At 44.5% G+C, this 20,999-nt stretch overlaps 1 protein-coding gene across 10 annotated transcripts in view; it reads right to left on the bottom strand.

Annotated features, from left to right (window-relative positions):
• Nucleotides 1–20,999, bottom strand: part of FGGY (FGGY carbohydrate kinase domain containing) — a 318,624-nt gene that overhangs the window by 10,172 nt on the left and 287,453 nt on the right. For 7 of the 10 annotated variants that reach the window (XR_012905874.1, XR_012905877.1, XR_012905871.1 and 4 more), the window contains 2 exons: nt 20,702–20,976; nt 17,109–17,222 (listed from right to left, as the gene is read on the bottom strand). The exons of 1 other annotated variant lie outside the window; for it this stretch is intronic. The gene's annotated coding sequence lies outside the window, so the exon portion shown is untranslated. Of the gene's footprint in view, nt 1–17,108; nt 17,223–20,701; nt 20,977–20,999 lie in introns of those variants that run through there. 2 more of the 10 variants (XR_012905872.1, XR_012905875.1) reach the window with 2 other exon arrangements.

Here is a 20,999-nt window from a genome sequence, read left to right as displayed (position 1 = left end):
AGAGGCTAGAGAGAAGAGTGAAAGTTTTTCCTCAGCTGCTAGGAAAGAAGGAAACATGAACCCAAAAGTATAACAACCTTAACAAATCCAACCAAGTTTGCTCGGGAAGGGTGATATTAGGAGTGAAGAGGGGCTTGGATCATAGGCCTTGTTTGGGCTGTCCATCCCAAGGAAGGATGGTTTTGTGGTTAAGACACTGGACTGGAATACATGAGATGTGCCACACACTCCTTGCACGACTGTGGCCATGTAGTTTAATTTTTAATTGTCTTAGCGGCCTGTCTATAAAATGGGCAGCCAGGGCACAGAACTTCTTCCTTCTCACCTAGCTCTTGTTTGTCTTGTCTAGGCTATGACTACATTGGAATTAAAAACCTGCAGTTGACCTGAGCCAGCTCACCTGGACTAAGGGGCAGTTGAATAGCAGTACAGACCTTCAGGCTCTGGCTGAAGCCCAAGTGCTAGTAATCTGCAAGGAGGGTCCCAAAGCTCAGGTTGCAGTCCAGGATGGAACATCTACTAAATACAGTTCCTTACCCTGAGCCTGTGTTTTTAATTGCAGTGTAGACATATTCTTAGACTGTAAACTCTTCAGCGCGGGGAATATCTTCCACTCTGGCTGTGTCTACACTGGCATGAATTTCCGGAACTGCTTAAAACGGAATACTATTCCGTTTTCAGTTTGTCCGGAAAAGGAGCATCTACATTGGCAGGCTGCTTTTCTGGAAAAGCCCTTTTTCTGGAAAAGCATCGGTGGCCAATGTAGACGCGCTTTTCCGGAAAAGAGCCCCGATCACCGTTTTCGCGATTGGGGCTTTTTTCCGGAAAAGACTACTGGGCTGTCTACACTGGCCCTTTTCTGGAACAGTGTTCCGGAATAAGGACTTATGCCCGAGCGGGAGCAGAATAGTTTTTCCAGAATAGCGGCTGATTTTGTACAGTAGAGTGTTGTTGCTTTTCCGGAAATTCAAGGGCCAGTGTAGACAGCTCGCAGCTTATTCTGGAAAAGCGGCTGATTTTCCGGAATAAGTGGCCCAGTGTAGACACAGCCTATATGTTTGGGACAACAAGGTCTCCATCTTAACTGGGGTCTCTAAGTGTTACAATAATACAATAAATATGATGCTAGTACAAGAAAGGAGAAGAATAGATGTATAAATGGTATATGGTAGTAGCAAAGGCAAATGTAGAAATGGCTCTACTGCCAACTCCTCCTCCTAAGCACTTAGCTGTGCTCTTATTCAATGACTAGCACTGATGAAATGTACCCACCACAGCGCTGTCTCCTAGGGAACCTGCTCTTTCACCCGACTGGACAAGCAGATGGACAAAACCATAAGAGGAGCAGCAGTGGAAGTGCAGCTGCTGCTGAAGGAGGTCAAATTTAGAACAGGAATGAGGGTCAATTCTCATTATCCTATCATCTACCAACTGGACAGTTGGTTTGGGTCTATGTACTGGCCACACTGTTATTCATTTTAGATTATTTTGCTGTTGATTTGAGTCAGTGCATTTCTGTGACCCATCTCTGTTGCATGTGACTAACAAATAATTAAGCAGCTGGCTTTGTGGGAGCTTTATAGCTGGCACCACACTGTGCCCACAGCAGATCAGATGCCAGTCTGACAGCTTAGTGGTGGTTTCAGTTTACATGGGTAGTGGGAAAAGTCCAACAGTTGAGCTCTTGTTTCAGTTCCAAGAATTACTGGCATTGGGTGCAGTGACTCAGTTGTCTTTAAACGGTGCATCAGCAGTCCTTACCCCTACAGTGGTGCTCAGAAGTCCTTTTCTGTGTGTATAAAACTAGCTATATACATGCATTGGAGTAACTGTATCACCCTTCCCTGAAATGTGGCTGCTTCTGGGGTGGAATGAAGCAGCTATTGTAACAGCACTATCAGAATATTTTAGGAGAAAGAGTGAAAAAGAATACTGTATTTAACTGAAATTGCAAAGGAGTCTATGATACCATGTACCAGACTTTGATATCTTACGTTGTTTGGCAGTATTGTCCAATGGCAAGAGCACCAGTGAGGTCTAGTCCTGGCTTTGCCACTAACCTGTTTTGTAACCTTGGTCAAGTCATTTCACCTCTGTAGGCCCTTGGCAGCAGATGTATGGGATTGGGTCCCCTGGATTGTACACTAATATTTTTTATCTATATGATGAATGGAGCTATTGAGAAATCAGCAGGCCTCCTCTTGGGAGGGGATGGGAGAAAGAGATTTAGAAATTGGCATCTCCTCACTTGGCTATAGAATTGATACAGGCTTTTGCTGGTGTAGGATGCAGGTTTATTCAATTGATTTCTTGTCACATTCTTACTGTACATACAGCTTTCCTCCCCGTTACTTCAAATTTTTATTTGCCATCTGGTAACTGTATTTTTAATTTTATTTTTGCATCTGTATTTGCTTTATGAGCTATGGCTAAGGCATTTTTACAGGTGAAGAGGAGGGTTTGGTCAATTCATTCCATATGTTCATTTACTCTCATAACATTTTCTGGCTCTAGCCAATCTATACACATACCTCCCTAACCCTAGTCTCCACACCGTGCCTTCCAGCCACAGTCCTGGGGTATTCAGCTGGGATTTTGTCATCAGAACAATTTCTGAAGCCACTTTGCTTCACTATTATTGCATTAAGAAAACGGTCATATTCTCAACAGTTCCTGAGTTCTCTGTGTGAATGCAGCCAATTATTCACTCACATCTTTCCAACACCAGCTGAATGGACTTCACCGCCTCCCATTTTTCAAGTACATTCTTCACTACACTCCAGGGTCTGTAAGGAGGTTAAGGTGTGAAATCCCAGCTGTAAGTTTTGATTTGTGTTTATTTCTTTTCTAGTTACAGTTGCTTGAGAAATGCCAGAAAGCACGTGCGAGTATCCAAGGAACACACTCACTTTCTACAGACTGTACTGTACTAAGGGAATTAACCAGGATCATTGCTCATATAAAAAAATAGAGGCCTTTAAAATATCTTCTGTTGTAATAAACAAGGGTCAGAGTGAGATGTCAGGACTGAGAGAGTATGAAAGTAGCCACAGTGCTCCACGTGTGACAAGTGTACCGAATTTCTATGGTAAAGCTCACTTAACATCCCGTTTAGGGGGCATAGTATCACCAGGCAAAGTATGCTGTTTTTTAGGGGGCAAGAGGTAGAACCCAGAAGAGTTATGATCTGGAAAATCAGTGGGGAATTTAGAACTGGGAGGCACAGCAGAAGGAAAGAAGTCAACTGTTCAAGTCAGTAGCTCTCTTGATTTCCTGGCTGATGTTATATAACCACTATAAAGACAGTTCACTGGGGATAAAAAGAACACTCCCTCAATTCTGTCAGCACCGAATTCATACAACCCTCTATTCTCAAAATGGGGGACACATGTTAGTAAGATATTTAAAAAGCCTTTTGACTATTGAATGACTGATGAAGCTTGAACTGGCAGGTGGAAGGGTGGTACGGCTGCCAAATGCACTCCCGTTGGAGGCAAGAGAGAATCCTGTCCTTTTAAAGGTAAGTACAGAGACGAGAACATTGTGATTCATGTTGACCAAGGTGACAAATAAGTAGCCAAAGAGCACAGCGACCTGTTCCACACAAAGTAACTGTCTTTTTGACACCGTGCAAAACTGCGATAGCACGTCCTTCCGAGAAAGGCTGACCTTTGCATGGTGACCAAAGAAGCCAGCAAACAGAGTCCTTGTGCCTGTTCACAAACTATGGATTTTGACAAGTTTATTCATTATTTGTAATTATCCAAATCATTTGACTATTAATGTTAATACGTAGATTGCATTGGTGCTAAATGTCCTAGGTCCTGTTTAAACCATTCTTGCCCTGGAGAGCATATCATCTCACCTTACATTTAAGCCCTTTTGATATAAGCACAAACTTAAATGCTTTGCTGGCTTGGGGATTCATCCCTCTAGTGCATCTCATTTGAGTCTCCTTACAGCCCTCCTCCTGGCATGCCATTCCCTCCATTGACTCACTCATTCAACAAATAACTTAAGGTTGATTGGGACTTAATGATCCATCTGCAGGAAGGGGCAGAGCACTGATGTGCTGCCTCTGAAGCAGTCCGTGAGGTAGACTGTGACATGGAGTCTCAGTCTCCCTTCTGGTTTCCCTGCTGCTCCAGGGAAGGAGTCAGCTATGCTAGGCACCTTGTGTGCTATGTGCTGCACTAGTACAGTTGTGTTGCTGGAGGATCAGGCTGCTGAAGCAACTGCTGAGTGTGTGCCCTACGCTCTCGCCCAGGGAGGGAACGCAGTGGCTCTGTGGAGTGGAGCCCGTTTTCCCTCCTGTGTTACTACATAATGTGGGCAGCCAGAGCACAGGTGTCATGGGGCAGCCCCTTATCCCTACACCAGCCAAGTCACAATTTGTTAGTTTCTTGAAGACTGAATGGAAGAGCTGAGCCTTTGGGAGGAAGGAAATTGTCGTAGCTAAGTGAACCACCTCAGGAAGGACATTCCACTGCAGTGGGGGAGCCAGGGGAAAAAAAGAACATAATGCTTAAGGGAGATGCAGCCAAAAAGCGCCTCAAAGCTCTTGGGTGCACAGGGGATCAAGTATGACAGGGACAGAGAGTGATGAAGAGCCTCTTCTGATCTCCTCAGGCTTTTCTACTAAGGAAGCAGGCGCTCCGCAGTGAGACACACCCTTATTCCTACTGTTAGTTCTCTTGACACCTCCTCCCTCTCACTGACAAGTGCTTCCACAAATCTGGGAGGCTGGATGTTTGTAATGTGCTACGGGATTGTGGCGAGGCTATCATCTCTCTGTTTCTGACTGTCAATGATCCACTGCCCCTCTCAGCTTTGCTCACTCTGATTGGGGAATCAGACAAGTTGCTCTTGCTTACAGGGTAGCCCACTGTGTTGGCTGGTTTATGTTGTTTATGGCTCGGCTTGTTTTCAGAAATGCAGCATGAGGAGCTTTGCAGGTGTTTTGGGGGCAAGGAGACTACACCACACACATTCCTAAGATTGTAGAACTGAATCCAGCCATTCTGAAATGAGAATAAAATTTAAGGAAACTCCTTATGGTCTACTGCGCTTTCAAGATGTGAACTTGTCCAGTTCTGCTCCTCTGGCTAATTATAAACGTTGGCTTGTATCTCTTGGAGAGGGTCTGCCAATGAGAAATATAGCCCTCTTTGTTACTAAAACCTCTGTGTCGCTGGATATCTTTTTACACTTACAGTGTCTTTCTGTGTTTCAATAGCCTTTCATGCTGCAGCAATAAAACGTGGCAAGTCAACTTTTTGATCATATTAGGAGGAAGCTAGCCATCCTTGTCAACAAATGGCAAGCCCTCCTGTGCCCATCACATTAGCTGTCAATCAAGCTTGACTTCTTTTTATATACGAAACCAGACTATTAAATCTCCATCTATCACCAAGCTACAAAAGAGTCTTTGATTCGAGTAATATTACAAAACCTGTCTTACTAGTAGGGATTAAAAACCTGGTTAACTGATTACGTAGGATCCCATTCCTGCCCCTATCTCCCCCCACCCACTTTTGGGAGGGCTGGCTTCAGCTCACAGCCCCCCTGCACACAGGGCTCCCAGCAGCAGGAGCCAACAGGGCCATGCACAGGACAGCCAGCTCCTGCTCCCAGCCCCTCCCACATGGGGGGGGGACATAGCTCCCACCCCCATGGGGCTGGAGTAGCCCTCCACCCATGGTAGGCCGCAGGCAGGGAGCTGCGTACCGATAAGCATTATCTGGTTAGGGTGATGCTTACTGGGTAACTGGTTAACTGGTTACTTGTTCACATCTCTATTTATTGGCAAGTCGCAATTTTAAAAGGTCTGAGGCATTTCCTTCCTCATGAGACCTTTTAGGTCTGTCTACATGGGAATAAAGCACTGCAGTGGGCCTGTGTCAGCAGACTCAGGCTCATGGAGCTTGGGCTACAGGGCTATAAAACTGCAGAGCAGATATTCGGGCTTAGACTGGAGTGTTGGCTCCTGCCCCCCACGTAAGGTCTCAGACCCAGGCTCCAGCCTGAGCCCAAACATCTGCACTGAAATTTTATAACTCCTCAGGCTGAGGGTTGTGAGCCCGAGTCAGCTTAGCCAGGCCCAGCGTACGTGTTTTATTGCCGTGTAGACATACCCCCAAAGCGCATTCATTTTAATCTGGTAAAGAGAGAAAGAGCCGAGTGTGTAACTGGCTATGTCCAAAACAATACACAGTTCTGTCTGAACCGTACAGGTCAGAATTAAAAGCGCAGTTCGTGTGCAAGTGAGTCATCAAGTGGTCGCAGGATTTGGCTGGCTGGTGGCTGAGATCTAATATGGCACCATCTCGTCTCAGGGGTTATCGTTTAGGATTAGACTTTGCAGAAAGGAGTTCAGTAGGCAGGATATTTTGATTCAGGCTGGACTTGTAGTTTTTTTAAGTTGTTCCCTTATATCTAAGCAGAGGTGAGTTCCTCTCTCTCCCCAGTCCTCAAATCTGCACATAATGCACTGAAAACCCAGGCTACTCTCCTTTCCTCTTTTTTTACATGATCCTTCACTGTTCCTGCCACTTTCTGTTTCACTAAGAACACATCATTAGCCTGGTCTTCATGCTGGCAGCTGGAATGTTACCTGTGGGGTGAAGCAGATTCCATTCACTCTAATGAGGAATTTTAACCCCATTCTGTCAAAACACAAGTGGAGTAAATAAGCTTTTCATAGTGCAGCTCTAGTGAGCTCACATAGGGAGCATTTACACAGCACCCTTACCTTGAAATAAGCTATGCAATTTCGAAATAAGGTGCTGTTCCAAAATGTCCCTTAACCTTCCTGCAATGAGGTTTACAGGGACGTCAGAATGGCGAGCGCGAGCCCAGTATATTTTGAATATAAATAAAGATAACTATGTGTAGATGCTAGCAGGATGGCAGTTCTACTCTGCATGGAACTCACCTTTAGAAAAGCAAATGAAATGAATGAAAATTAACATCTTGCTGAGATATAAGCAGAAATTGGAGTAAAAATCCACGTCGCTTACAGCAATCCACAGTGTTACTCAAAATGAGCCAAGAAGTGCGGAAGGTGTACGAATGCTAAGCCCTCCAAGTAATAACGTATTTACAGCTTTCAATCTCCTTATTAGTACTTGTTTGTCATTTCCAGATTAATGTTCCTGTTGTAAGGATGAGTCAATAGCACAAATACTGCGAGAGCGCTAAATCCCAGATTTGTTTTGATTTCCCATTAGCAGCTATGAAATTGTTTACTGCAACATCTAAAAAATAGCTAGTTTTAATTCAAAAGGTACTTCTAAGTCAGTGACAAGATTGGTATGGGGAGAGGAATTAACAACTCCATTCTTTGAGGAAAACTATCCTCTTTTATAATTGTTACAGGAATACGTTCCTGTTACTCTAACTTCGCTCTGTTGTCTTGGTTTTTGGGTTATTTCGGGTAGATTTATATAACAATTTGATTATATTAATTATTTTAACCAAGCTGTTTCATCCTGTATTAGCCATCTTTCCTTTGTGTGTCAAAACCATGGCAGAACTACCCTCCCCCAATGTTCCACCACACAACTGGAACTACAGGGGCATCTGAACCTGAAAACTGTCAGTTGTTTCATTTTATAGGGGCAGAAGAAATTCAAGCCTGTCTAGAGTCTAGCAATTTAATTTAAACACAAATAGAACCAAGCCAGGCAAGAGACAGGAGACAGTAACAAGGCATTCTGGCCACCCACTTGTACGTTTTATGTTTCTTTCATCCAAGATGACACAAAACAGTTTCAGATATGAGTCCAAAAGACTCAGTACTTCTAGGTGTAACTGCTACCTATGGCAGCACTGATTGTTCTGACTGTGCCAAATACTGGCCCCATTGTATTCAATAGGAGGTTCCAGTCTGATTTTCAGAGGTCACGTCTCAGTGATGTTCAGTTGAATTTAGAATGCTTGGTATTTGGAACAATCAGCCTATTTTAGGTGCTTAAACATGGCTTTAGGTTATCTTATGCATGGCCTCTGGCTTTCTGCAACATGGCCAATGCAGCCATCAGCTGAGCAAAATGAGTGCATCTTTGCTTTACGATCTGATGTCTCTATACTCCCATCTAAACTTGTTATAATGATCAGGAACACTGCGTACTCTGCAAATATTTTGCTATTACACTGTAGTCCACTTCACCATAAATACATTTTGAAGTGTTCAAAAATGCAAATATAATATTAAACACAAACATCCGAGCCAGGCTTGTGCTGATGATGTGTGAGAGCTGTCTTTCAGAGCTGCTTACGATGTAATCAAAAGCATGGACAGTGGATTGGATTCAGCCTTACCATTTGCTTGTTTCCACATGTAGAAAAACTGAGACTGTTGATTTTACTCATAACCTATTTGCCTGTGAGTTCAACCTATTACTCCTGACTCCACCAGACACATGTAATGAATACCATCAAGCAATTACATTGCCCCTTTCATTTAATTCCCTTTAATTAAGCTACACACCTCACTGCTTACAGTCCATTTATGCTGGATGTACCGAACTGCCTTGTCTACACTTCCAAGAGTGAGTCGAGTACAGGTGCTATACATGTAGCTACATCCCACAGTGATAGGTGGCTGTGTCAACACTTGTGGCAATGAAAGGCTTTGGTAGTGGAGAAAGCAGGAAGCTGCCTGACAGAGCCTTTACTGCTGCCTTCCTGATGCTGGGTATGTAGAAACTGAAATAGGGTATATGCTTTAGGGGTTCAGGCTGGTTCAGATTCTCTCTACTTGCCTATGGCGTGTACTGGTATTTATAGGTCTATATTCTGCATGCTGTTTAAGTGTACACATACCTTAAGACACCTGATGGCAGAACCTGGTCCAATATGCATGCACTATTTCCTATTACTATTCTGCTAGTCAGGTACACAGGAAAACACACCCCTATGTATCCTATGCCAGTGAAAGCCACACATCCTTTGACCCTATATAATACAGTCTTAAGAGATTTTATTTGTTCCTTAAACTTAAAGTGCAAATATGTCCTCAGGGACATCCAGGAAGCCTGACCGAGCAAGAGGACCACTCCCTTTTGGGTACTCATTTTTGTGCATATCTGACGAGAAGTTACAATGAGAATTTCATTACACTTATGTAATCCCAGACCAAAAAAATAAATGTATTCCCTAACATTTTTAACATTCTTGAAGCTACAATAGAAAAGATGGTGAATATCACAGGTTTGAAAGAGACTGAGAAAATACTGTTATGAATTTGGATAAGGAAAAGCTAGGCAGAAATGTTCAAATGTAGCCACATAAAATGTGCCGGTGAAATATGCAACTTAGAATTAACTGTTAGAGAAGGACTGGTGTCATGCTGCATAATTAAGGAAAGACTGCTGTTGGCAGTGTGCCCTGAGAGCCAATCATTTTCTAATAGCACTATGGCTTAGTGGACAGGGCTCTTGCTTAGGATTCAAAAGCTCTAGGTTCTGGTCTTACCACAAGCCTGCAGATTGACTTTTGGCAAATAACCATACTGCTCTGTGCCTTGGTTTCCCCTGTCTGAAAAATGGGGATAATGAAGTTGACCTTAATTGTAAAGCACATTAAAATCTACAGACGAAAAGTGCTATGTATTATTAATGTTGCTCAATGCTGGATCTTTTGCTATGTACCCTTTCCAATACAATAAAACTTTGCTGACCATAGGCAGTAATTCACATTCACTTCTCCAATTTTATACCCCATGGCCATAAGTAGTTAACTGGATTTGCAAAATAGGCCCTTGGGTTTCCCCATATAGATTTTCCACATGCAATAAACCCAGTTAGCCTACTTTGGGTGTCTGGTGAAAATATGATAATTTAGGGCAAAAGACAGTATGGGAAGGGAAAATGTAAACAGGCAGACGTTGTCTTAGCAGTCAACAGTCATAAATGTCTGGATAATCACAGCCCTCACTTACAGCACAGTGGAGTAAGATCCTTCATCCTTACTCAGACCTGCTTCAATTACAACTCCAGCTGTAAGGGGGATATAAAGGCTTCTAGTCTGATAACTCCCCTCTGCAAGTAGGTGGGTAGAAAGGACTAGGGAGTGGAAGGAGCCCTAGCAACACCCTTACTTACTGACCAAAGTAAGCGAGTGCTGCTCCCCAGAACAGGGGGAAGTAACTTCCCTTTCCCTTGGAGTAAGTGGGAAGGAATTGTGACTCATTCTCTGGTCTGCTCCTGGAAAAATGCAGCTACGTGCTGCTCCATACACAGAGCACAGTGTACAGTTAACCATTTTGCTCATCAGAAGTGGTTGTATCAATAAATGTTAAATTCCCTCCATCTGCTGCTTCCTCCCTCCATTTGGTTTTATGTTGTACTTTTTCTAGGGGGCTGAGGCAGCCTCAGCTGCTCAGAGGAACAATAGTTGCATAAAGCAGAGACCAGTCTCTCTGCTACTTGCTGAGCTACTTGATGACATGGCTGCAACAGAGACATGGACAAGCAGGATCCCTTCCATCATCATAAAAACAAGTAAATAATAGCTACAGCCGGTAAACATAAGCTGCAAATTAAATGGGGGTTGAGAGGGGCATATTGTATAATCCACTCACATTCATGTCAACTCAGCCTAAAGAGTATCAGATGTTCTGCTGGCCTTAGAAGTTCTGAGACAAACTGTGCATGCAGGAGGAGGAGAAGTCAAATGACTCATGACAGAGTTTGTTTTAACATAAATTACTTTTCCTGGCTCCTTGCTTTAGAAGACGGGCCCTTTCTGGAGCTCTCTGCCATCCCAGACAGGTGGTCTTGCTAGTCAATGATCTTTATTTTGCTTACACAGTGTTGGCCCCTACAAGCTTGCATTCATTGGAATGAATCCAGAGTCCAGAAGCCTCGACCGTAACCAGTCAGCAGCACTGCTTTGTGAATGTATCATCATAATAATGTCACATCTAAAACGAAGTCTGTATGAGCACTGACCAATGTGCTACTACTCAGGGGCCAGACCTGGCCTGTTAAAATGGGGCCTGCACAGCAAAGGGGCCATAAACTGAACCTTCCCCTCTCTGTGTGTTTAGCTAGAGCTCCTGAGGAAGGAAAAGCCATAAGGAAAGAACACAGGCCATTTAGATGAGATTATAATGGGCAGAACCAAGGCAGGAAGAAACATCAATGATCCTGATTCAACCATGAAGACTCAAGGGCTCCAACAAAGTCTAAACCCTGCCAAAGAACAACAGCACAAGAACAAGAAGCCGAGGACATGGTGAATCATTATAATTGTATGCCAGCCTTGACCACTCACATACTGGCCCCTCAAATAGCCCCTTCCTTCTTATCACGTACCCAGATCTTCACGGTTTTCTGACACTCTGTGACATATGAACAGAGAGGAGTGGAAATGTGAGTGTTGACTGTGGGAAACAGAGGCTATACAGACAGGCTGAAATGTAATGTAGTCCCCCAAGCCTATGCTGAGACTATATTACAGGCCAAGAGATGATTCCCGTCAGCCTGTCAAAAGAGGCTGGGAAATCCTGCCCCATTTGCTAGCCAGGGGAGTAAACAGCTTGATCAACCTTAAAAGCCCACAATCGGCACCAGAGTAGAGCACCAAGCAAAATACTATCATCCTATTTCACATATTCAGGATGTCTTCTCAAACAGCATGGATGTGTTCTGTCTGCACCCACCAACCAGCTCTGCATTCCCAGAGTGCAGTTCATTCATCCACAAAGAAACGCTGCACACTCTACAGGAGTTCTGGATCAAGACTTCTGAATCCAATGCATGCCCGACCTGGCTGATGAAAGAGAGTAATAAGCAATGAGCGCAACTCCTGAATGAAATAGCCAAAGTGTTGTTCAGAAAAGGAATCTTCTCTTACTACTGCAAGCACACAGGGCTCTGACCAACAAGGAAGAAACTCATGCTAGATACATTAGTTTTAGCCAGCTACCGCACAGTGTCAAACCTCCTATTTCTGAGCAAGCTCACAAAATAAACAGCCAAAGGCCAACTATAAACTCATCCATCTGAAGCTAACAATGTAGACCTAGCACAATTTAGATTCAGGCCAGAATACAGAACTGGAATAGTGTATGATTTCTTCCTCTTAATGCGAGGAGGGAAGACACTCATCCTCCTAGGCCTCTCTGCAGCATTCAGCATGTAGATACTATTGTCCCTCCCAAGAGAGGTGGTATGGATCCATGCTCATGTGCTTTGAGTCTTTCTTAAGAGATGCACCTAATAATAAAAGGAAACTGAACCCTCACCACAAAAGCCGTCATTTAGGGTGTTCCATGGAGATCAATTTCCTCCTGTCCTTACAACAGCGACATGCAGCCACTAGGTCAGTGTTTCCCAACCAGGGTTCCACAGAACCCTGGGGTTCCGCAGACCATCACCAGGGGTTCCGCGAGAAATCGTGGAATAAATAATGCTGGGTGGGGTCTGGACCATTTGTCATGCCCTTCGCCTCCGGCCTTGGCACTCGGCTGACTTCTGCGCCGCTCAGCTGGGGGGGCCTGGAGCCTCTGTCATGCCCTTCGCCTCCTGCCCTGGCGCTCGGCTGACTTCTGCACCACTCAGCCGGCCTGCCATGTGGGAGCAAGTGGCCATTTGGGCTCCGCGAGTGAGAGGCAAGAGAAGGAGGAGACAAGAAAGAGAGTGTGAGGCAGGAGGAGGGGGAGAAGAGAAAGAGAGAGTGAGGCAGAAGGGGGAGGAGAAGAAAAAGAGAGCGAGGCAAGAGGAGGAGAATATTTGAAAAAAAAGATTAGATAATACAAAAAAGACAGGAAAAATACTCCAATTTTTTTTCTTACAATGTAAGCTCACACACACACACACACACACACACACACACACACACACACACACACACACACACAAAAGCTCTTTACAAATACATTTTCTTGAAAAAATTTAGCAGTAATTGAATTCCAGTCCCTGCTGTCAACTTTTTCTGGCCAAGCAAACATTTTCATAGGTAGGGGTTCCTTGGGATATGAAAAATTATTTTAGGGGTTCCTCCATGGGAAAAAGGTTGGTTAATCACTGCACTAGGCAAATTGCTCAGGAGACATAGACTCAAGGGCAGATAACATGCCACTCTATGTGCCCTTTACCACATACTACCACATCACTGCGACCAACATGGTCCAGTACTTAGACAAGGTCAGCTCAAGAACAACTAGCTGATGCTGAAGCTGAACTTGAGCAAGAGTGAGGAGAAGCTGGTGGGCAAAGAAAAGCATTTTGAGAAGTTGGCAGCTGCATGGCAGTCTCCCTTGGCTGGAGGTACACACCCACAAGTGGTCAATTCACCACGTAGCAGAGCCTCACTGGCACTAAGTGATCACATTGTAGCATTTACAAAGAACACATTCTGTCACCTTCCGCTGCCTAGGAGAGCTTGTCCCACCCAGAAGGTTGATGGTCTCGTCTCAGTGAATCTCACCTCTGTCACCTCTTGGTTGGAGTTCAGTAATGTGATATAAATGAGCAAAAAGGCTTCAGTACTTAGGATATTTCACCCAGCACAAAATGCTGTAGCATGTCACCTGCCATCATTCTGAGTACTGGTTTCTAATAGAATATTAAATCAAGTTGAGAGTCATAGTCCTTAATTTTCCAGGAGCTCCATGGTCTGGATTCAGGATACCTAGAGGACAGGCTAAATCTCTAGGATGAAGACCTTGGTCAACAACTCTGTTCCTGTGGCTCAGTGAAACTTTCTGCAATCAGGGTAAAGCTCATCTGTGCAGGAGGTAGAACTCTGTCAGAGGCTGGTCTCAGACTATAGAGTGAACTTCTCTAGGAACTAAGAACAATCACAATAACCCCGTCTTGGACCTTGTCTTATCTAGCAAATACATACCATCAACAAAAAGCAAAATAACTTCACTACCACAACAAGACACTTCCCAGCACACAATTCTCCCTCTGCTGAGATGAGAGAGCAGATGTTAGTCGCATTCGTTACTTCACTACTGAGAAAGACTCAGATATGACGATGAGGAGCGCAGTATGAGGATCTATATCAGGGGTGGGCAAGAGGCGGCCCCGCAGGCTGCATCCAGCCCACCAAGCCATCGGATCCGGTCCATGGCCACCTCACCAGGATCCTTTGGCAGAGAGCAGCTGCAGCCACTTTAAAGGCTTGCTGCTTCGTGCGCTGGACGTTAGGGAGGGAGGAGAAAAACTGCATGCTGTCCCACCCCCAGGCAAAATCTCTCAGCTCCCATTGGCCAATTTTTGGCCAATAGGAGCTAAGAAATTTTGCTGAGGGCAGGGGCAGCGTGTGAAGTTTCCTCTCTCTCTCTCCTCCCACCTGCCCATTACAAAACCATGTGAAACAGCCTGTGACTGCAGCTCAGGCTCCTGCAGGGCTGCTGGCTGGGAGCTGCTGAGGTAAGTGCCTCTCAGCCAGATCCTGCCTCTGGCACATCAGCCCGCCCTCCCCCCTGCAATTCCCTGCCCCAGGCCATCACCCAAGCCCTCTATACTCCTTTGCTCCAGGTTACAACTCTTTGCTTAATACTGCAAGAAAATTAAAAAAGGAAAAGTAGTTTAGAGAAATAGCCAAATGACTCAGGAAAGTTAATGGTGTCACACGAAAAAAAAAGTGAACATTCTGGATAGCCTCTGTTATCCCTTTTTCTTTCTGTCTTCTGCTTCTTTTATGCTCTTTCCACTTCTGTGTCTCATCAGAGGGAAATGACTCCAACACACACACACACACACACACACACACACACACACACACACACACACACACACACACACACCAAATTCAAAAAACTAAAATTCTGGACGTGTTGTCTCTTCTGGGCAATGTCTTTGCTGCTCCAATACATTCATCTCCACGGACACACAAATAACAAAAAGTAGCAGAGAACATGAAAGCAAACTGAAAAAGCAGAGCTAACTTAGCCTCCTCTTGATTAGTGCAATACAAGAAACATCCCCTAGGTGGGACTATTGCAAAATTAAACAGCCTGCAGTATTGCCATTACCAGCAAATCGTGAGTAATGGGCTGTTTCTACATACAAAGCTTTTATGCAGAATATTACAAAAGTGAGAACAGCTCATCCCCCAAAGACCCCATTTATTACTAGAGCTTCAAACAACTTAGCATCTTTAAGGCAATTATTCATTTCTTTTACCTAAGCGAAGAGCTAGCTCCCAAACCAGAGGCTAAAATACAACCAATTTATCGGCTTTAAGATATTCAAGCACAGCTTTCCCTCAGTCCAAAGATACAGGGTTCGATGTGTATTCTGTGAAAAATTAATAGAGATTATAAGGTGTTTCATGCCAACCTAAAGGAAGTAACTTGTCACGGAAATACGTCCTGGAAGGTTAACTAAGAGTCAAGTGAGTGAAATGAGCTGGCTGGGCACAGCAGCCACATGTTATAAACATCTTAGGTGGCTAGCTATACGCTGGGGAGGTGAAGAAGGTGGCAAGTGTGTAGGACAGAGGCAATTGGCATCGTCTACCAATCCTGTGCACCTTCCAGTCTGACAGAAACCCCCCAGTAGAGACAATACAGCTTGGAATGGTTATAACTTTTCTGGCCCTTGGAAATCAGTTGGCAACGTTCCCTGGTAGCCTAGCTCCAATGACCCTCTTCTCTTCCCCCAGCCAGGCATGTGTGGATTCATTTGGCTATTTGCCTATTTGGCTATGATGAGGAGTGGATACCCTCTCCCTATCCTAGACAGGATAATGTGGAATGGAGGCCATTCATTACCTCACAGGAGATGCTCAGCATCTCTCAGGGCCAGACCCTGATGGTTCAGTACGTGTTATGTATAAAGACTAATATCGGTGCAATAAATGCAGCCCATTCTCCATCGATCCACAAATTAGGAAAGGCACAAGTCAAGGGCAGTGCAAGCTTTTCTACCAAGTGTACTCCCAGTTCATCTAAATCCTGACCCAGAGGAACAATCCCCGGAATAAGGTGGTAGCTAAGCCTTGATGCTCACTGAGTCATTGGCCTTTATGCTGAGTCTCCCCACAGGACTGCCAATTATCGGAGTGCCAATGATGGTATGGATACTTGTCCTCGTGGAAATTCATTGAAACCACCAACCCATTTCATATAGGCTCTTTCTATAGGCTGCTGCCCTGTGCTTTTCAAGTCAAACCATGCATCGCAACACCAGCCCAGAACATAGATGACACACAACAAAAGCAGAAAGGGAACCAAGAAGCAGGAATTTTGTATTTCTAGAATTGTGGGTGATGATTGCATAGCTGTGTCTGACACTTAGACAGCAAGGAGGTGAAACACATCAGGTTGATCAATAGACAGGAGAGAGTGAGAGATGCATTTGAAGTCTGAGGATGACGAGAGTTAATATGTTAATAAAAATCAACTTGTTTTTAAATTGTTTATAAGTTCTGAAGATTTCAGACTTTCCCTCTATTATTTATAAAAGGCAACAAAGAAATCTCCACTCATGCTTAGCTATGGAAGGGGATCTAAAAAATACCTAGGCACCAGGGTGAATGGAGTTGTGTTTATTAGCCAGATATGGCAGAATTATCTTAATTTTATGGGAACAAAACTTTAGTGTTACCTTCAGTACAAAAGCCGAAAGGTGTCCCTGCGAGAGAGCAATGCCTCTGAAGCTCTAGAGTGGTAAAAATATGTTCTGTTGCTTCAAACCACTGGTGTCAAATCCCCAAACGAAGTAATCACAATGTCCTTTGAGAAATTCATTGTAAACCCCCAGGCATTTCAGACAGCTAACACTGTGACTCTACATGCCTGTCCTTCCTTACAGAACAGTCCGATCTGCTCTACTGACACAGCAGGAGTTCAAATCCCAGATGGAAAATTAATCTCACAGTTTGGCCTGATTGAGTTTCAGTTCTCTAGTGCATAGCTTGAAGGTTGTTCTGCTTGGCTATGGAAGGAGGTTAGGGTAGAGAGAGACTTAATTTGTCTGACATCCTGTAGATCTTTATGCAAGGCACATACTGAAAAGGACACCACTGGCTATATAGAATCTCTAGGAGTCCCACATATTCATCTTTCCCAAAAACTGTTGTTGCTACATTTCCCCCCCCCCCCATATGCCCCAAAGAATGGTCCCAAGGACCAAATGACTTACGTGCAAGTTGTGCTTGTGTATCTATGGGTATAACCAGGTCCCAAAATAGGAGGGATCTTGATGGCTATACATTTTAAGAAGTCCCAAAGGCACATTTACAGTTTCCTTACAAATCTATGAAGAGAAAACAGTGCCCTGGGTTATAATAAGCATAAGGTAGCCCTATTATTGCACAATTTATTGTAAAAGATGATACTGAATCTTAATCTGCTTACAAAAATTGATTTATTCCAAAATGGGATTTTCACAACTGATTTAAACTGTCTATTTAAAAACACCATGGTTACAGAATGAGAATGACCAACAAGGCACTACACAGTGGTACCAAGTCCTGCTTTATTAACATACTGTTACTTTGCATGTTGTTTCATATCTTTTTTCTCATGTATACATATTATTACGAGGGATGTAAGCGACTAGTCAACGCACTAGTTGACTAGTCGCTTCCCTCCCTTGCTGCCTCTATCACAAAGACGCAGCGGGGAAAAGGGGGAGCAGAGGGAGAGGGAAGAGGGGATGCTGGAGGGAGCCAGATTAAAAGCGGGGGCTCTTGTACATTTCAAAGCAGAAACGCCCACGTGGAGCCTGGGATCAGCGGGGGGACTCCCTGCTGGCTGCTGACTCTGGGCTGCGTGAGGGTACCAGCTTTGAAATGTTCAAGAGTCCTCAGCGGGGGCTCTTTTTCATTTCAAAGCGGAAGCGCTGTGAGGAGCCTAGGGCCACTGCGGGACTGAGTCCTCCCGCTGACCCCGGACTCCACGTAGCACTTCTGCTTTGAAATGTACAAGTGCCCCCTGCTGGGACTTTTGTGCATTTCAAAGCAGAAGCACCTGCATGGGGCCAGAGATCAGTGGGACTGCCCGCTGGCCCCAAGCTCCATGCTGTGTTGAAATGCACAAGAGCCCGCACTGAATCTCTTGTACATTTCATAGGCGGAATGCTGAAGTTCTTATTGACTAATTGAATAGTTGATGGCAATCCCATCAACTATTTGATTAGCTAATCAAAATTTAACATCCTTAATTATTACCAATTGGTTATGGGTGTCCCAACTGAACTCCAATGGGCAATCATACCCATGGTTTGCTATGAAAAGACTCAGCAGTAGAGATTAAGCTCTTTTAACCAATCATGTTTAAAAGGCTCTGTAACTTGAAAAAAAAGAAGAGTACTACTGTACTTGTTCTTCTAACCAATATATTTCCTCTTGCTTTCCGCCTCTCAGACTTGCTGACAGATTACATCAGTAGTACTGTCATAGAAGTCTCACTTTTGATCCAGCAAATTCTATTCAATGCCAAAATCTCATCTGATAGAGATTACTAAAAGTTAATTGGTGGAAAATCAGAGTCTCTTACTATAGATCACCAGGATTACAAACATAGATATCAAACCTACTAACAACAGAGATGCTACATGCTTAGTGGATGCTGCTTCTGAGAGGATCTATGAAGCATCAAAGAGCCATTGAGAGTATCAGGAATCCTTCCATCGCCCTCAATGATCTTTGGATTAGATCAATGAAGACAACACTGAACTTCTCAAAATGCTATGGACCAAATCTTTAGTGAATGTAAAGTAGCATAACTCAACAGGGCTGGCCCACAACATTTTGGCACCTGAGGCGGGGAGCTCAAATGATGCTCCCATACTCCCTCACTTGGGCCAAAAGTTTGAAAGGTCTCCACTCTAGTGGTGCCGCCCTCCCCACATACACAGTCTGGCACCTGAGGTGGCCACCTCAGTTTGCCTCATGGTAAGGCCAGCCCTGTAACTCAATTGAAGTCAAGTGATTTAACCAGCTGTGAGGATCTATCCTTCTCTATCTGGCCACATATTGTTCATGAAAACAGAATAAAAGAGTGGGTTTCTTGGATCATTTTATTGTTCCTGAAGGAATTAATTGTCTTTCCAATCCACTCTCATAAATGTAAGTGATACGTAATAAAATCTTTATCGCTGCTCTCAGACAGATAATAAACAGGTAAGTCAAGCTGATTGCCCAACAAACAGTAACACGTACCCTTTCATTGACATCTAAAGAGAACATAACGTATTATTTCTTTTTATGAGTATGGTATTTTATTAATCATTTACTTTGAAAAAAAATAATATAGCCATATTAGTAAGTATTGCTAAGTCTGTGGCTCCACTTGTGAGCATTTTGGACCAGACCAGACATCCAACCACTGTAAATCAACATGACTTCCTGGGAGTCAATGGAGTTACATGCATTTATATTACCTGGGGATCTGGCTTTCTTTGTCTATTACATAGCTATAGAGAAATTATAAATTTGAATCCCAATCCTATGCTGAATGACCTTTAAAACAGGGTGGGCTAAATTTCTGAAGAGCAACAAAAAATAAAATATTATACCTTTGTAACCGCTCTCCAACATATCCCATCACAGCTTGTTGAATGGGTATTATTATATGGGTATTATTGGGTATTATTATATGAGCCAACAGCAGAAACCGTAGTAATACTTATCACTTCAAGATATACCATCTACAAGTGAATTAATGGCCAGACCCTCTGCAGAGTCTTGATTCAGCAAAGCACTAATTTAATGTGTGGGAAGTTCAACTGTCTTTAATGGGAGTCTTGTACACTGAGGCTATGTCTAGACTACATGCCTTTTTCGAAAGAGGCTTTTCTGAAAGTATCTTTTGAAAAAGCCTCTTTCGAAAAACAGCATCTAGATAGCATTATGTGGATCGAAAAATTGATCCGCTTTTTTGAAAAAAGGCACCCTGAACTGTTTCTGGTAGGGCATGGGAGCAGCATTTACTTCCAGGTGCTGCTGCATGCCCTTTGCAGAGACATATGCTTAAAGGGATCCCCCTGGACAGCCGTTGCTCTGCTCCGGCTTCTGGCATGCCTACCTCCTAGAGGGGCAGCAAAGCTGCTGCAGTGCTTGCTCTGGTTGCCCTGCTTTCTTGGACACCACAGGAGCTTTTTTATGGTTTGTTTTCCTGTTTTTCATTGTTTTTTTGGCCATGGAACTGGAGCAAGGGCCCCACACCATCACGCTGCAGCGTCTGCTGCATCTGCATGACACAGTCATGATGCTCTTTCCCCATCTGGACCGGGACCAGAGATATGAAAGCTTTGCCCAGGATGCAGGACCAATGCCCTTGCCTCCAAACTTCTTCGTGGAGAGGCATTTTTGCAGGCCTGACACCAGTTACGACTGGTGGGACCGGCTCGTTATGGAGCTGTGGGATGACCAGCAGTGGCTCCGCAACTTCCGGATGTGGAAAGCTACGTTCCAGGAGCTGTGTGCCTGGCTCTCCCCTGCGCACCAACAACATGATACCCACCCACAGCCTGCCATCCCCCTGGAAAAGAGGGTTGCTATTGCCCTGTGAAAACTCGCAACCCACAACAGCTACCGCTCGGTGGGACACCAGTTTGGTGTGGGCAGATCTACTATCGGGTCCATCTTGATGGAGGTAAGTCACTCTAGAGAGACAATCACTTCTGGGGGGAGATGAAAAGGGGGGACTATCAGGAAAGGGCAAGGAAGGTGCAAAGCGGGAAGGGGGTGGTGGGGAAGGGAGGTTTGGTGGGGCAGGGTCATGGCGTACCGGAGGAGCGGTACCAGGGATGGGAGCAGGCATGCCACAGACCTCCCGTATCATGGCACAAATGGTAGTGCGCTGCTGGACGTGCTCTTCCAGCAGGCGGTAGTGCCAAAGAGCCTCTCCCTCCGTCCTCTCTTTCAGGGTCTTGTTGAGATCCTGCAGGACCGCCACATGCTGCTTCAAAATGTCAGTATAGACACGCCAGTGCCTGCGGCTCCCATGTACCTGGGATGGAGGTAGGCCTGGGTTGCTGCGGCCCTCTTGCACGGGTGGTCTGTCTGTGGAGGAAAAGAGGAAGAGA

This window comes from Pelodiscus sinensis, chromosome 9, assembly GCF_049634645.1.
Source record: "Pelodiscus sinensis isolate JC-2024 chromosome 9, ASM4963464v1, whole genome shotgun sequence".
Taxonomy (NCBI): domain Eukaryota; kingdom Metazoa; phylum Chordata; order Testudines; family Trionychidae; genus Pelodiscus; species Pelodiscus sinensis.
This window is presented reverse-complemented; position numbering and strand designations above follow the sequence as displayed.